Genomic DNA, 19,005 nt, shown 5'->3' on the forward strand with positions numbered 1-19,005 from the left:
TTTCCTTTCCTTTCCTTTCCTTTCCTTTCCTTTCCTTTCCTTTCCTTTCCTTTCCTTTCCTTTCCTTTCCTTTCCTTTCCTTTCCTTTCCTTTCTTTTTCTGATAGAATTAAGACTATAAGCAAAACATTACCGGGATGTAGGAAATTGGTCAGGAAGCTGGTTTCCTTTGGAAAATATTGGGGGACATAGTTTTCTTGTCAGGTCAAAATAATGATTTTTACTCTATTAAAATCAACTGTTTGAAAATCTGAAATTGCTGGGCAAAAGGGATGCCTGGCAAGTGTGAATATCTATATGAATACCACCAACCAGATCTTTAAATTTTGGTATGAATGTTATTTCCATCTGCGTCATTAGCAAACATTTCAGTAATACAAAACTCCAGATTACTCTGATCTAATATCATAAGCAACAATCTTTACCACTTCTATTATATTCCTAAATATGATGGCCAGAATCACCATCAAGTGACAGATCTAACATGCCAGGGGTGACTAACATTTCTGCTGTTCCTCTGTATACAACAACACAAGGTGTCTATTATATAACTCTGGGCTGCTTTTTCATGCTGCATAGATCACTGAATAAATACAACTTAAAAGGGAAAATAATTATTTCAGCACGAGTCTTAGTATGGAGATTTGGAGAAATGAGGTAAATATTTATTCCTACATTTATTTCTTGGAAAGCTGTCTTGGCTATAAACTGTTCCAGGCTTGTAAATTACCCTCTGAAAGCTAGTCGCAGGCATATCTCAGATGATAGATTCAGAGTGCACTTTTATTTTAGTCAAACTATATATGCTTCAGAGACTTATCTGTCTCTCCTCTAAAGGTCTTCAGTTTGCAAAGTTGAGCTAGAAGTATTACAACAAAACTTCTATACCTGATTTTTTTTCTACTTTTCCTTGTACTGAAATTAGAAGAACAGCATTTCAGATTATTCCTCCAGCTCTCTCTTGCTGGCCCTGATCAGAAATAGGAAATGCAATAAAAAGCAAAATCGAGCCACTGTGTATCAAAAAGGCACACATGGGCACTTCATGAACACTTTATGGGTAAAGTATCCCAGTGGACCTGGTTTAGCCAAACCCAAGTGACTGGGGTCCATCCAGGAGAAACTTAAGTCTCTATCCTTGAGCAGGAGATTATGCACAGCAGGGTAACTGTGACAATTTCTGCATCTTCTTGCCTCTCTGCAGGGTATGCTGACAGCAAAGGAGATTCTGCCCTTTCTTTGTTTTTGAATAAAGCTAAAATATTGACTAGTTCATATTTTCCACCAATTACTGTAGTTCAAAAGAGGTCAGAGCACTGGTATGTTCAGGGCAGGCTACCGTGAGCTTATGGACAGTTGCCACCCTTCAGTGCTGTGCTCATGCAGGCACTGAGCACTCAAGCACAAGCCAAGCAGTCACAGGGTAAGCAGTCCTTCAGATAAACATTTTGCTTCGCTGGGTATGACTCCCTAAGCAGAACTCTTCCATGTTCATACTAAAAATAAATCCTGTTGAAAAAGAGCATCTCAGGCCTTGGAAAAAAGCCAAACAAACAAACCAACCCAACTTTTTTTTTTTTTTTTTTTTTTCTGAAGAATCCTATCCTGCTTCATGGAGGTGTTCCCTTTCATTGCATCAATAGCAATATTGCCTGGGAATATCCCTTTTCAGCTGGCAGCCTTGTGCACTGTACCTGCTGCATCAAAGCCTCCTGCTCTGAGGTGATCTGAGCTGCAGGTTGACTGAAAAATCAGCTCCTTTTATTTCTGGATGAAACTGGAAACTGCAGTGATAAAAAGTAGTCTGGATCCTCAAGTTGGCATCTAAATTGTTCCTCCTTCCAGTGATCCACTCTCAGAGACCATCTCTGATGAGCTGGTTAGAGAAGCAACTTTAGGAATTTCACTGACATTCATATCACTGTTCAACATTCACAAGGGCTTGGGACCTTTTGCAGATCCCACCCAATTTGTGAACACAAAACACATTAAAAAAATCATGGTCCCAAAGAGCTTGTTATCTAGCTGGCAAAAAAAATCCCACTCCCCAAGCCACAGAGGAGAAGGTTGTAGTTGTAAGACAGAGATGGGGTTTGGTTTTAGTTTGGTACTAGGAAATACAGGAGCTGTTAATATAGCACTGGCTAGGTTACATACATGGTTGTAGCTTTTAGTTTGAACATCTTCAGCTCCCACAGATCCATATGGTTTATTGGTGGCCAGGACCAAGTCCTTTTTATCAAAGAGGATCAATTCAGCCAAATGCCAGGTAAACACAGAAATTATTCACTGGCATCTCCCATCAGTTCTGCCTTTCTGCTTTGGAGCATCCTTCCCTTCCAGCCAGTGGGGCATCTTACATGTGCAGTGGGGCAATTCAACTTAAGTCTTGGGGAGAGGGCTAGCCATTTTCTCTCCATCCATCCCAGTGTCAGAGGATACCTCCTCTTCCTCATAGTTCCTGAAGGGTTTCTGGTAATCAGCAAGACCCTGTGCTTTTCCTCTTGGCGTCAGCAACTTTCCCCTTTTATCACATTTGCTGCTGACTCCTTACAGTCTGCTGCTCCTTGCAGCTGTCTGCCAAAACCAATATTCTCACAGCTGCCAGAGGCAGCTTAGACTGGCACATCATAAAAGGCAGCAAGGGCCACATTTCTAGATTAAAATAAACCCAGCCACTTCAGCGCCTTCTGACAATGTGTTTGACATGCCTGTGCTGTGGCCTCACTCCTTGGCTCTGACGAGACACAGACATGACCACGGCAGCTCACATGGGCATCTTGCTCCCTCTGCCCACCAGGAGTGGCCCCTAGGATGACACACTGCCACAGACCTAATCCCGCTCCTCCCTCATACCCACCTTCTTTCCTTGGGATTACAGAGGACTGTGGTTGAATACCAGACTGATTCTTTTGCCTTTGGTAGGACTTAACCTCCTAGCCTTGTCATGATTAGGTGCATCTACCATTAACTTTTTTATTGCCGCCTCCTGATACTGGTAGGAATAGGAAGAGACCTTGGCCATTACAGTACAATACATCTTCCTTTAGAAGGAGGTTACCTTCTGTGTCCATCCACAAATAGCAGCAAAAGGGAAGAGCATCTCTACACATTCCCAGCCATCACATTCTTCTTTGCTGAGAAAAAAAAAAAAAACTGGCATAAGAGCCTGCAATTCCAGAAGACAGGAATTCCTAACCCAGGTGGTCCTTTCCCATTTGCTGTTCCAAAGAAAACTTTGGCTCACGAACAATGTCTAACAGGAAAGAAATTCAGTGCAAAACAAAAAGAGCAAGCCCTGGGCAGAACAGGATAAACAGTGCCTGAACTTTCTGCTTTGGGTAGAAAACATATTCACAGGCTTTGAAGGCATAAGAACTCTTTGCATTTTTACTTAAGTCGGTTGGTAAAGTCATTTGAAAGCCTCTGGGGAAAGGTCCCAGGGCATATGTTTGTGGGTCACTGAGGGTGAAAACTCTTAATCTCAGTCACAGGGTAGCAATCAGTGTTTACTGAAAACTCATCTTGCAAGGACACAAGATCCTTCCTGCATGTCCCTCCTTAGCATGCTAATAAAATGGGGGTGCATGGTGTGGCACACCAACCCCTTTTAAGGATCAGCAGTGATCTAGGGATCTGTCTTTATCTGTTTCTACTTTGGACACCACAAAGCAGGTACTGTTTTGGGACAAATGTCAGTCTGCCTTACTGCTTATTTTCTCAGATTCCTACCTTACTGCTGTTTTCCCCTTTGGCAAACTACATATGAGTCACAACAAGCGCGCAGCGTCCCCTCCTGTCACCTCCCTTCATCCTATGCTAGGATGCTTTAGACACATGGGTTGGTTCATACGCTGAGAGAAACTGTACAGCCACCAAGAAGCATTGTCCAACCTCTAGACTGCTACCATCAGGAGACTGGCATCAGTGCTGCTATGAAAATCACTGGCTGTTTCCCATCACAACATACAGTTGCTGTTGATCTTGCCAGACATTCATTATTTGAACTGAAGTTGTTCTTCTTCCTCCATACTCCTAGTGAATCTCTCTTGAAACTTGGCTGGAAAATGTCTTTAGGTGTAGCCTTTTGTTGTCATATGAAAATCCACCCAAATTTGATCCAGTGAAATTAAAGACTACACCATGTCTGGAGCCAGAAGCTGTTTTTTAACAAAGTAATCTTGATGCATTATACTTAAGGACCTTTCTATCAGCTGCAGTTAGTGGATCTAATCAAGAACCTTTCTAGGTGTCTCTCATTCTGTCTCTCCCTGGACCACTTAATTTGCGAGAAATTCTTCAGGAATAAAGATGTGTTTCCCATTCCCTCTTCTGGGGATGGGAAACACATCTTGTGCTGGGTAGCTTAATCATTCATACCATCTTTATAAACTGATGGTGGGAACGACTCAAGTATTTTAACAGTTAAAATGGTGCAAATACATTGTTAGATGCATCTTCCTTACTCACAGCCATCCAAATTCCTCAGATTTAAACACAGTTATAAAACCAGTGAGATAAGTCTCTCTCTAGAGACGCCCATGTTTCTACATTGAGCATGGAAGGAGGTCAAACATTGCTTAGATAGGATGTCTAAATTTTGCATGGGTAAAGTCAGTGTTAGTGTGAAAGAAAAGACCCTGATAAATCTTTGCTATGGAAGCTGATAACATTATGGCTTTTGATCTATCAGCTGCCACTTGCATGTTTCATTAGCAAACAACTTTCTACTATTTTTTTAACTTCTTGAAGATGTTTCTTAATTTCTGAGTGAAAAAATTTCCCATGAGAAGACAGGGCATCATCTTATTCAAGTCATCCTTAGGAAAGGGTTGATTTGTAAAGGATTTTTTGCCAGGAAAATGAAGATAAAGTATTTCCCATCAGTGTTGGACTCTGTATCAGACAGGGTGTTCCTCATGGAGTCACAGTTCAAGTTTGACATGACCTTGTCTTCTCCTCAGCTGAAGATTATCTCAAAAAAATAAAAAAAATTTGGAGGGCAAGCAGTTAGTCAAATGGCATGTCTGGGTTCTTTATCTAGTCAGTAGAGAGAGCAAAGTATCTCCAAACATGCAGTGATCTGTTGTATCATCTGAGTTGTGGTGTTCAGGATAAAACGACCTGCACTGTAGACAGGCTCATCCCTCTCTTTCACTCATTTTAGAATAAAACTTATAGACAACTACAGTTATAAGAAATTAATCTGAGCCTCCTATGACTGAAGTGTCCCAGTGCCTCAGGATGCTCCTTACATTTAGATTAGAACTAACTAAAATATGGTAACACCTTTCATTCCACTGAGGAAAAAATTGGTACACTCATCTTCCACTCTGACATGGGATAAAACAAGTATGTGAATTTCCCATGAGTCGGATTTTTTTCCCATCCATTGCTATTTTTAATGCTGTGGTGCTATATGTGGAAGAAGGAAAGCTTGCCAAAAATATCAGCTCTTCCTAACCAGCATGACAGATACAATATATGCAGTACAGATGGAAGATGGCACAGCGTGGACACTTTTATAGCATGAAGATTCTCAGCACTGTCAAAATCAGAGTGTAAAAACAATAGCCTGACTTTCCTCCCATCTGTCCTGGTGTAAATCAGATATAAATCCAGGAGAGTTTCACCTCTATAAAACCAAGAAGCAAGAAGAACTAAGAACTGGACCCATCTCACCTTCTAATCCCTGCAATAATTCAAGTTAACACCACATTACAAACCAACTTTTATGAAAGGCAAGAGGAGAAATGGGCTTAAGTTTTATGTGGAAATTGAAGGTTTGTATAAATTCCTGTCCTCCCCTTTTTATATGCTTACAGCTTCTGAAACTTAGCAAACCTAAGTTACAAAATTAGATATTGTTTCACAAAAAAAAGCTGTACCGCCTTCATAACAAAACATGTAATCTAATCACTGCTGTCCAGGTCCCTCCTCAATTCCTGTTTCTCCTTCCCCCCTGAAACTACAGAATAATTTTCCTGATCCTCAGCCTGTTACAGTTCTTAACCCACCAGGAGTAAGATGTCAAATTGATACAGGAGCAACCTGAAGAGAGATGATTGAGAATGGGAGGAATAGATGTCTGTAAAATCATGACTGGCCTGCAGAAGAGGAAAACAGAATAATTATTCACTCTCTTCCACCACAAAACCAGCAAAGAATAAAACCAACTGGAAAGTTGAAGACAGTTTTAAAAAAATGGTAGTTCTTCACAGAGCATGTAGATAAGCTATGGAAATGCTTGCCACAGGAGATTTACAAGAGCTCAAAAAGGGTTTTTTTGGGAAAAAGCCCAAGTCAATCATGAAATATTTCATATTCCAATATAGGATGTCACCTGAACTATATCATGCCAAAGCCTGAGGAGCATTCTGTGGAAATATCACCTGCTCTCTAGTCCATTATCCTTAACATTCAATGTAGGCTAACTTTGGACAGAGGGATGGACCTTTGGCCTGCCCACACCTCCCTGTTCTTATGTCAATGCATGGGATGCAACCTGCTGGGGCAACGTCTGCATCTCCTCATCTGGGAACGGGTATGACTGCAAAATCCACACATTCTTCCAGAAACAACTCTTGACTTGTGTTCATCCCCAGATTTCTGGCATTGCATGTTGCCTACCCAGCAAGCCAGTTGTAGGAGACCTGGCTGAGTCTCAGGTTCACATGGTAGCTTCCTTCCTTCCTTGTTGATCCTGTCAGTCCCACATCCTGTGCTCAGCTGCAGAGTGACTCAAAATCCCTTTGACAATCCTTCAAGGCTGTGGTCCAGAACCCCAGCATTTAATAATCGTGCTATCCAAGCCATTTAAATCATGGATAAAGAAAGAACAAAGTGAAATCTGCTCTCTGAGCCCAGCTGCACACATAATAGAGGGTTTTTACAGCCTAACCCCAATGGGGCATTGCAAACCCTGGTTGACTCAAGAAGCCATAAGATATTCTCCACAGGAGAGAGTGCAATTCTGGTATACAACCCATCTGGATCAATGCAGAAGGAAACAAGGCAGATGAGAAGAAATATGTGGGACATAGCTAGAGGATGAAGGCATAAAAACTAGCCCAAGCAGGACTGCAGCAAATTTCCCAGTAATACAGCATGATCAAAATGAAATCCTTCTTGAAAAAGAGTACAACACAGGATTGGAGAGCTAAGGGTCTATGCATGCTGGGGAAAGGGCCAGATGACTGACTTCACAATGCCTGAAATCAGACATCTGTTAAGGATTGTACGTGACAAACTCTTTGCAGAGAGTTAATGAGGTCACTAGAAATGGCACAACATAATAAATTTAATAAGGCAATAAAAATAATTAGAAATAGCCTGGCTTGTAAGAGTTTGGATCTGAACTTCCTCACAGTTCAGGGCTGTTTGGACTGAAGGCTTTTGGCTTGGCCCATTACAGAGGGAGAAGTGAGGAAGTAAACTGGAATTTATATCTATTCTCTGCCTTTTACTTGGTTGGGTGTGTTTTCAGGGCAGTGTTTAGCCTCTTCTCATGTCTCTATTTTTATCAAGCACTGAAGTTATATTACACATACAACAGCTACGTTGATTGCATCTGTTTAAAGTAACAGGTGTTTAGATTCTGTGATGCTGAAGATCACAAAATGCTGAACAGTTACCTGGGAAGAAAGATGCAAGCCTAAGAACCATTCAGCCTCAAATCCTCTAAAATTGGGATTTGGCTATGTAAAATGTACACAGTAAAATCTACTGTGTAATTCACCTACTTTTTAGAATTTGCAAATCCATTAGCGTCTAGCCCTTAATTACTGCCTTCACTGGCCTGAAGGTTTTCAAACTCTGGAATTAGCTGACAACACAACTCAGAAGTATTTTGTCTATGGTGATATACCTATCTCCCATCGAGACTCTGCTGTGATCTGGCATCCACAGCTACCTAAAGCCTTGGAGACTAGACCTAAGAACAGCAAACTCATTTTAATATGATGATGTGTATTGGTTAAAAACCTCTCCCGCAGTGGTAGTTCAGATTTCCTGAAGGTAACCCTAGACCCTATATCCACCCTCTGGGTCAAACATTCTGTTCACATGATTGTTACCATTGCTTTGTTTTATAACAAGAACCAGCCCTGTTTAGGAATCTTGGTGGAAAAAAGACTTAACAAACTGTATCCTGAATGCAGATATGTCTTCATAGCATATTGGTCTCCTTCTATCAAAGAACCTACAAGGAGGGGGGTGAACAACAGTGTTGGTGGAAGGATCTTTGCAGGCACCCAGAGGGATCTGCCACTCTACACTGACAGAAGATTCTTGAGTGTTTACTCTCAAGGTTTGAATTATACTATTAACAGAAGATGAAAATTTCAATATAGCCGAAATGATAATTTCTAGGTGTCTAGATTAGATGCATTAGATATTGTCTTGCACTAATACATATACAATAGTGAATTACCTATGCATTAAGTCAGTACAGTAATTACCTCTTGGAGACCAAAGTGATCTCTCACCATGGTACAGCTCAAATGGAAGTTAAAGGTAGAAGCCATGTGTCATTCCTTCACCTGTGCCCTGCCAAAGGTCTATACGATCACTGCAGCCCTTTCTGGTGTTACTATCTACGTATTATTATCATACACAGGTAAGCTGAGAAATAGAGCAAAAATAATCATGAGTTTGAGGACGGGCGGGTGAATTATGCAGTACGCTTCAACCTACTGAAAGTGTTCATGTTATGCATGTGGTACAGCCTTCACTTAATAATTGATTTCAGACTAACTACTGATCCTTTCAGAGCATGCGCTTCTTATTTCAGGTTTTAGCACAACTTGCCTCATACTGCACCTGAAATGTGGGCTTCCTTGCGTGCCTGATCAAGGCTTGAAGGCCTGAGTTCCCAAGGAAAGAAAGCTGCTTCCAGGTTTTAGTGTTTTTTTCTGAACCAATGGGATAAAAATACATCATTGACACAATGACTTCTAGACCCTGCTGTTATTAAAAAAAAAAACCACTGCAAGTTGAAAATCAGTTGAAGCCAACGGGAGCCCTTTCATACCATTGACTTAAGGGTGCCAAAGGGTGCTTAAAGGGTCAAAATCTGAAATATGCAATGGAGACATCTTCACACTTGTACACAAATGAGACTTGTCTCAGGCATGTGGTGGGTTGACCTTTGCTGGATGCCCACCAAAGCCACTCTATCACTACCCCTCCTCAACTGGACAGGGGAGAGAGAATATGATGAAAGGCTTGTGGGTAGAGATAAGGACAGGTCATTCATCAATTACCGTCATGGTCAAAACAGACTCAGCTTGGGAAAAGTAACTTGATTTATTACCAATCAAATCAGAGTAGGGTAATGAGAAATAAAAGAAATCTTAAAACACCTTCCACCCACTCCTCCCTTCTTCCTGGGCTTAACTTCACTCCTGATTTTCTCTACCTCCTCCCTGACAGCAGTGCAGGGGATGAGGAATGGGGGTTGTGGTCAGTTTGTCACGTGTCATTTATGCCACTCGTTCCTCCTCAGGGGGAGGACTCTCACAGTCCTTCCCTGCTCCATCATGGGGTGCCTCACACAGGAAACAGTTCTCCATGAACTTTTCCAAAGTGAGTCCTTCCCACGGGCTGCAGTTCTTCATGAACTGCTCCAGCGTGGGTCCCCCATGGGGTCACAAGTCCTGCCAGCAAACCTGCTCCTGCGTGGGCTCCTCTGTCCATGAGTCCACAGGTCCTGCCAGGAGCCTGCTTCAACACGGGCTTCCCATGGGGTGACATCTGATACATCATTAACCTCCATGGGCTGCAGGGGGACAGCCTGCCTCACCATGGTCTTCACCACAGGCTTCAGGGGAATCTCCACTTCAGCACTTGGAGCACCTCCTCCCCCTCCTTCTTCACTGACCTTGGTGTCTGCAGAGTTGTTTCTCTCACATATTCTCACTCCTCGGCCCGGCTGCAATTGCTCTCCCACAGTATTTTTTAAATATGTCATTGCAGAGGCATTACCACTGTCACTGATGGTCCACAATGGTCTTGGTCCACAATGGGCCCAATCTTGGAGTCAGTTGGCATTGGCTCTATCGAATGCAGAAGAAGCTTCTAGCAGCTTCTCATGGAAGGCACCTCTGTAGCCCCCCTACTACCAAAACCTTTGCCATGCAAACCTAATACAGGCATTAGCACGCTCTTCACACAGCTGCCTTGTTCCCTTTTACTTACTCAACTTCTACTGCTGTCTCTTATCGGCTTTTTAATCCCACAGCATCAACCCTACCAATGTCTGCTCTCACATTCAGAAATACCTATCCTGGCAGGGACAATGGAACGTATGCGACAATGTCACAATCAAACACAGAGAAGGTAAATCATGATATAAGATCTGTGAGCATCAGGGGCAGCAAAGGAAGAGCTCCATTGTCTCTGTAGGCTGGCAGAACTGTGACAGTTCCCCAGCCTTATTGAGAGCTCCTGTATAAGAAGTGCTTCAGACTAAAAGAGTACAACTTCAGCAACTCAAGCCAATGCTCTGCAGATTTAAAAATAAGTGCCACCTATCTTGAGCAGGGGAGCTGTTATATCATTGAATGGAGCACTTTTTCTTGTGAGTGGAATACATGTGTATTTTGTCACATCATTTGTAAATCTCCAGTAATGGTATAAGATTTTTATCTTCAACCTTTTTTTTTCCATGTTGGGTTTTCGACAAGGTAAATGAAAAAGCCATCTCGCTTCACTGAGTAACAGAGCATAACTTCAACGGTATTCTTGCATTTCCAACGTTCTGTTGCTTTTGACATAAATCTTGGGAGCTGGACTACTTAGAAAGCAGCAGGACACCCCAGTCAACATTTCCTATTCTTTCCTTTCAAAATATTCTTGTTTTCATTATAAGGTACTCTCAGAAAGGGGAAGGTTTGACTAATTTTTTTTTCTGTAATGCTACAAATATGAGGACATCAAGAGCAAAACCCGTGTCAGACAAAATCCATAGCCGCTAAAAGTGATCCATTGAGTTGTGCTACATTTTTGCATATGTGTGTATTTAACCTCCTTGTTGCTACAGGATTTTTTTTACTCTCTCTTCCCCCTCTTCCAAGTGCTGATGGAGTTTTAAGATTCCAAGGCTAAGATATTTTAAACTTTAGTATTAACTGTATGTTTCCTCTGGGACATCCTAGGTAAACTAAATGCTGATTTTCTTGGCATGCTCTGCTAAAATTTTATTGGTATCAATATTTTCTGTGTCTCAGGTCACATGGCAGCAAAGTTCCTCCTGAAAGTTCAACAAAACCCACACTAAGAAAAAGACATTCTCCCCTCATTTTAAACCATTATAAATTAGGCTCTAGACATGTGGGAAATTAGGGGAATTATTACAATATGTTTATCTGTATGCAAGAACTGAACATGGGAAGGTATGGCCCAGGACTCCTAATGATCACAGTGTGTGAGAAAAATGAAATCTAGAAGAAACATATCCCTTTTAAATAAATATTTGTATGTACACGCAGATATGCCTATGTGTGTGAATACGGATGCACATCAGCCAAAACATGATTGAAAAGTATCAGAGTGAAAACCCTGCAGAAAGGGTATGACGGAGAGATCTGACATCTGTCACTTTTTTATCATGTTCCCAGGCTGCTTTAAATGCAGCTGTAATACCAGACTACAAAAGCCAATTTTGAATGTAGTGTCTATTTTGAGCACATGCATGTACACATAAATGTTAGGAAGTGTGTACATGAATTGTGTCTTGTTCTGAGAAGACCTACCTACCCTTCAGTCAGATGTTGTACAGGTTCTCATAACTGTTAGCACTAAGCTTTCCAGGTCCTTTGTAATTTTTGCAGCAAATAATTGGGTTGCTACGTTTGGTGGGTTTTATGGCACCATATGCTCTCATGCCATGCATCAAATTAAAGACATAACTACTACTAAGCACCCATGTGAATGTGGCATCTAGGGCTCAGAAAGGAAAAGAAGGAAACCTAACCACTTCTTCCACTGGGAACTGCCTGTGGGAGGCAAAACTAGGGGCTGAATTCAGGCATAAATCTGTTGCCAGTTAGGTGGGAATTATTCCTTTTAGACTGTTTGAATCTTCCAGTAAGAACATTTCACAGGTTGACATTGTCTAAGAGTAACTAGCAGATATTTTAGAAAAAACAAAGACACCATCCCCCCAAACCCAATCAAAGCATCTTAGTATGAAAATACAGGCAATTAATGGGAATTTATTTGACCATGTAAACAATCCTACTTGGAATAGATTTTGAATTTTGAGGCTGGACTATAAATACTTTATACACAACTTTCCATATGATCAACTTTCAGCTGTGGCCTGAGTGAATAACTGATCTGTTTCAGCTCACGCTTCCATCTGCTTAGCTCTGCCAGTGGTGTCTGTCTTGACATCCTGCTGTGCTGTTTCTCTAAAAACATGACCATTCACTATACCTTGTTAGGTCCTTTCAGAAGGCTCAAGCTTTCAAGAATGCCTTTAGTTAACCTGGTAAAGACTCTAGAGGTGATGTGGTCTTTCATTGAAAAGAGGACCTTTTAGAGTCCAGACAAGTCTGACTGTTGGAAATTAATTTACAGCTGCTGGTAGAGGATGTACAAAGGTGTAAATTTGTGATGGGAAAAGGAAAATTTATTATATTTAATTTTATTTAGTTTAAAGACATTAGTAAGTCATATCACAGAATCATCTAGGTTGGAAAGGACCTTGAAGATCATCCAGTCCAACCATTAACCTAGCACCGACAGTTCCCAACTACACCAGATCCCTTAGCGCTGTCGATCCGACTCTTAAACCCCTGCAGGGATGGGAACTCCACCACCTCCCTGGGCAGCCCATTCCAACGCCCAACAACCCGTTCTGTAAAGAAATGCTTCCTAAAATCCAGTCTAAACCTTCCCTGGTGCAATTTGAGGCCATTACCTCTTGTCCTATCGCTTGTTACTTGGTTAAAGAGGCTCATCCCCAGCTCTCTGCACCCTCCTTTTCAGGCAGTTGTAGAGGGCGATGAGGTCTCGCTCAGCCTCCTCTTCTCCATACTAAACCCCCCCAGTTCCCTCAGCTGCTCCTTGTACAACCTGTGCCCCAGACCCTTCACCAGCTTCGTTACCCTTCTCTGGACACGCTCAAGTAATTCAATGTCCTTTTTGTAGTGAGGGGCCCAAAACCGAACACAGTAACCAAGGCTTCTCAGTCCTGTGGTCAATGTCTTAGTGGGGGAAGATTTCTTACGGAGTGCTCTTTGGGAAAGGGACTTCTTAGGGGCTTTCTTATGTAGTAGAAAAATATCTAACAAGTTTCTATTACAACTGCAATGATATCACAATAGAAAAAAGCTCCACCTGGGAATTTTCTGTAAAGAGGTTTGAAGGACTTTCTAGAAAAGTTGATAAAGGAATCTTCATAGTCAATGTCCACAATTTATCGTGTTGAGAATGAAATTTCACATGCAAAACAACCTGAGAAAAAAGAACCATCCTAACAACATTAATCATCAAGAACTGTCAATGCCCAGCACTATACTCTTCCATAATGCAAATTATTCTAGGTTTATTTCCAAGTGTCAAAGACCTATATAGGATCATATGCTTATGTCTAGATTGCCTCTCACATGGGGACATCTCTCATCCATGCTCACAAAAGTTTAGGTGTCCCCATGTACTCATGAGTGCTCCCTGGTACACTGAGCCTTTGGAAGTTTCTGTTGGAATGGTAACTGAGGAAATCACAAGACTGCATTATTTATGGAGATCATCTGGTCTCACAGTTCACTATGCAATATGGAAACAACATGTAGCTGGATATCAAACATCATGACAGTTGCAGAGGGCCACATCTTTTTCCAATATCACTGCTTTGAGGGGGGAAAATGTCTCCTTTCTGAGCTCTTCTGGATCACTGATTTGACTCAGCCTGAAAGGAAGGTCTGCAAATCAAAAGGTATCATTGAATGGTTTGTGAATTATTTTGTGAACAAAGTACAGATCATTAAAGCCAACGTTCCCTTCTGTTTCTAATCACTTCTCCCTTAATTTAATACCTTTACAGTAAGAGAAAATGCAGAATGAGTGAATGGTAGAGTCTACAAAGCAATGGTCATGAAGGTGAAACAAAATGTAGTTGATTTCTGGTCAGGCCTGGACTAGACTCAAGGCTAACTGTGTGATTGACAAAAGACAGGTAGCTCTGAACTCAGTTATCACATTCCTTAGTGTGTAGGGAACACGGTTTAAAATGGTAGGAGTAACACAGATCTGAAGAAATCCAATGATCTGATTTGACCCACATCAGTCCCGAATTTGCTTTTTCTACATAAGATCACTGGAAAAAGCAGTAAAGTTGGCAATGTGCTTCTGTTGCCCATGGCAAAGAAGCCGCACCCTTGAGATGCATCATTTGGAGCTCTGCTGTCTTTACAATTTGAGTGCATGTGGTACAAAGGCAGGGCCTGGCAAGTTGAGGAGAAAATAAAGGAAGGCCTGTGGCATACCCAGAAGGGTCACAACCCTGCCTAAGTTTCTGAGCCGTTTCACTGAAAGAACGGCAGTAAGAGGGTTACTCTTATCTCAGGCAGTGCTGAGAGGATAGTTGCAAAGAGATCCTAAATTCCATGGCACTGATAAAGCAGGCCAAAAGTTGTTGCAGGACTTTATTTTTCTTCCACCTTGTCAGCTTTCTATGCCTTAAAGAGATACTGAGAAAATCTGTGTAAGTTGCTGCAGAGCAGACAGAAGACATGCTTCTCCTTTTGTTTGCTTATTTCTTCTGGACTATGCCAAAAAAAGATGTGGAACTTGTTACTTTGCAAATTCTTCCCTGAGAAAGCACTTGACTGATGTTGTAGTATGACTACTTGGCTTCCTAGGCTGTCAATTCTGATTTACCAGTTCTGGGCTCTTGGTTCAATTCTATAAGCAAAGGGAGCAGCAATAATTGAAGTAGCACAAATACAATGAAGCTGAGGGTGGCTTTAGGGTGGGATAACATTCCACATACAGTAGTTAGTCTGACTTCTTGGTAAAGGAATTCCTAGAAAAAGAAAGAATTGCTGTTTATCCACCTTTCTTTCTGCATGAAGACCTGGGGAAAAAGAGCTCTTTATTCCTGTTCACCTCTGTTCTCATCACAGACGTTTGTGCCCTGGTGAATATTCTTCAGTGCTTCAGTAATCTCAATTTCAAAGGCTGCACAGACAAGTCTTCCACTTCTCTGAGACCTTCCCACTAACAGATCTCTCTGTTAAACTATTGTATGTCCCGCAAGCTTCCTTTCCTTAACTACACTGATCCCACCTTCTCAGACTGTGTGAAATCATCCCTTTTAAGCAGGATTTTTATTTGACATCTCATGTAAGGAGGAGAAGGAGTTGCATGCATGCACTGTCCCATCTTCATCCTGTGGGTTTTTTTGGACTCACCCACAGACCATTAATGTTGATAACATTGTATTTCTATGTGGCATTTCTGAGCCACATTTATGTGCTCTTGGCCACACACCATGCGACTGTGGTGGTGAATGCATTACAAGACATAGACAGAGATGGAAGCAAGAGAATTAAAAAAATAAATGTGAAATGAAACTGTAGATAGATTTGACATCCCAACATTTCCTCATCCTTCAGCAGACACATTTATTATTTGTACATTTCCGGCAGTGTAGAAAATGCCTTTTCCAAATTCTCTGCATTTAAACGGGGATAGTTTGACCAATGAGGGGGATCCCAACATAATTTGTACAGATCAGACTTTCAGCTCTGAAACCTCTAAGCCACAAATATGTCATGTGTCTACAGTTATCATACTTAAGAAACAAAATGTGGCACTCTACCAGCTTCAGACTGGATATAAAGGCCATATTACTGTCATCCAATCCAGAAATTATGAAGGCTCCTATCACTGAAGGGCACAATGCTAGAGGAGTCAGCAATCAGCAGGCTGGATGTGAAACATAGATATTTTCATTTAGTGGGGAACTGTTTTGTGTTCAGACATCCTGAGTTCCTCCAAGTTCTAGAGGTCCTGAACTTGAGTCTGATGCAGTATGTGTCAGCAGGTCTTTCTGCTAAGTCCAGAGTGCTTTGGATGGACAGTGCTAGCTTTGAACTGGGCAAAAGTCTGAAAACTTTGCATAAAACAGGGCAGCTTCAAGCAGGAGTTAAATGCAGTCAACTGCAGCCCTTTTCTTGACAGCAGAATAGGACTAACCACTATTAGTCACACTTGCAGAACAATTAATACATTTTTCCTTTGCTAAACAAATGCAATTTGCAAGATTAAACCATACAAAAGGGTGGAGGGTTTTTAACACATGCCAGTTGTATTTGATTTCTCTGTTTCCAGATGGCAGCGAGTACAGAACGAGGCTGCATTTCTCGGTGTGAACATGAATCTCCATCTGCAGCCTCTGTATGCCACAAATCCTGTGACTCATTCAACTGCTTTGCACTGGCTGGGCTACTGCTGGGTTTGCATAACCATGTTCTCTCAGGACTGGGTCCCCAAGTGCTCCACCAGACAGGCCCAGATCTGCACATGGTTAAGTCAGAAGGCAGATCTAAGCACATCAGGGATCTTTAACCAAATCTGACAACAGCCACTGAATTCAGGATTCAGTTTCTGTCTCTGAAAGCCTATCTGTCCTAAAGGCTCTTAGAATAATGCCCAACACAACCAACTGACCTGCCTGCCCTTGTGTTTTATACCCAGATTGAAGACCACTTTTAAAGTTTTTAAATCATTCTGATTCCCAAAAATGTGAATGAAGACAGGTCATGCCCATCTATATATACATCGACTACAGGTGACTTTCTCATCTCTTTTCTTCAGCAAACTGTACTGGTCCGTCCAAGTATTGTGTAGGTCATTACAGAGAGGAGTTGTCCCCACCCTTTGTAGGGTCAATGAGGGTCCCTCTGAATGAGAGGCTTGCCTGCAAGAGGAATGGATAGTTTCATAGCAGTAGAATCACCAGACACAGGCAGTGATAAAACAGTTCTTCTAATGCATTTCCTAACACTACTTTAATAAAAAGTACTGAAATAGTTCATAACCATGGACTTATGTGAGTACAAGTCTCTGTTCATACAGGTGCATCACTTCCATAGCTCTTTGGACACCTGTACCCATTTGTATGTTGGTGAATTCTGCTGAAGTCATACAGAAGAATGTATAAACCACAATTTGATCTTCCAGCTCTACCCCATAGAAGTTTTGTCATTGGTCACCCATTCCCATAATACTGTCATTTTCCTCACTCAGTGAGAACAGATATTGTTTTAATTTAATTTAAATGAGTCTATTCATGTGTCTGTAATCCACAGAGGTAACTCAGGATGAAATAACATTTTTATTATCTAACCATCAGTGATAGACAAAGGTAGAAATGCATTAGATAGAAGAGTCTGAACCTCTATTTTTTATCACTAGCTTAGTCTTCAGACCTTGTTATCTCCATAGTAAATGGCGATCTCCACATATTGGAGATATATCAATGATGAGTTCTTAAGTTTCTCTATTCATAGGAGATACAAGTGGGAGAAACTTGGAAAATATGCATTTTTATGTTTGTGATATAGAAAGATGACCAGCTACCATGGAGATAGCAAGCCTAAAGACTATATGACTGCTGTTTATTGCCCAGCCTTTGCAAATGCCAACCAACTACCTTCATGAAAGGGGTGGACAATTAGGTGTGGCTGTTGTGTCCCCTCTCTGCTCACTAGCTGGTGCAAAATAGAAATTCACACTAATTTCCAAAGCGAGAAAGGCCCCAATGGTTTTTGGGTGCTGCTAGGAGCCTGCCAGCACACATCACATGACATGAGGGTTCAGATGGTGGGGGCTTTATTCTGCATATCGCTACAGAGGAGCACAGTGCCTGTGGGAATTCATGCCTTGGTCAGTTTTACAAGGCTCTGAATGTTAAAACTGAATTTATAGTGTTATCTTGTTGTTGTTTTCTCAGCACAGTGGCTCCATCTGTGAGGAAGAAGGCAAGCAAGCAACTAGAACATTAGAAAGTATTGTATTTATTGGGTCCTGCAGTCATCAAGAAAGTGGGAGGCAGAAAAAAAGTATCCTCTCAGGATACTTTGAGTCAGTCCTACAGCCAGCTGTTTTAAAAGCCCCAAAGGGGGCTTAACTATTTAAAAATGATTTAGCTGGTGAAACTGCACCATATGAATTACTTGGTGGAATTAAGAAGATGAGAATGATGAGGAAGGAGTGAGGGTCTTTACCGACTCAGCACTAAATGTTCAGCTGAAAAAGGGAGGGCAGGCAAGAGCTCATACATGGCTGTGATTTCCAAGCGATCCATGAATGTTTATTGGGACGTCATGTCTCTGACCCCGGAATGGGATGAAAGCCAATCTGTATAAAAAGATACTCTTATATTCCTGGCATAGTTTTGTGGTGAGCTGAATCTGCTGTATGTATATTTTGTTTCAGGTTGCAGGGCCCTGTGTGGGAGTTTTATATAATGTCTTTCAATATTTATTTGGTTAAACTTTACAATTATGATCTTTAGAGAAAATGATTCTCAGATGCTGGATTTTGCCTGTATAATTTGAATGAGATTATGCACACACACAAAGACATTCTCTTACTCGTACACATCAGCGACTCTATCACATATGCTTCTCCAGTCCCCCATTTCTAAGTATCTCCGATATTTATCCTCACAGCCACTATATGGGTAAACCAGTGACAGTCTCCCCATGACAGATTGATACACAGACACACCGGCCTAGATGCAGACAGTCCCTACAGATCAGTGTCTCCCTGGGGTCCTTGTAGTTAGTAAAGACAAACTGGTATGTCCAGAAGGTGTCTAAGCCCACCAAAGACCTGAACTGTCTGTGCAAAGCAGAAGCTTCCAGTAACCTTTACTGGTTCCCTGCAGAACCAGTAAAGCACAAAAGTTTCAGCAGTTAATGTCAACATATATATGTCCAGACAAAGTTAAAGTCACCACTATAAGTGATTTATTTTATTCCCCCCCCCC

The sequence above is a fragment of the Athene cunicularia genome, assembly GCF_003259725.1.
Source record: "Athene cunicularia isolate RWA chromosome 8 unlocalized genomic scaffold, athCun1 chr8_part1, whole genome shotgun sequence".
Lineage (NCBI taxonomy): Eukaryota > Metazoa > Chordata > Aves > Strigiformes > Strigidae > Athene > Athene cunicularia.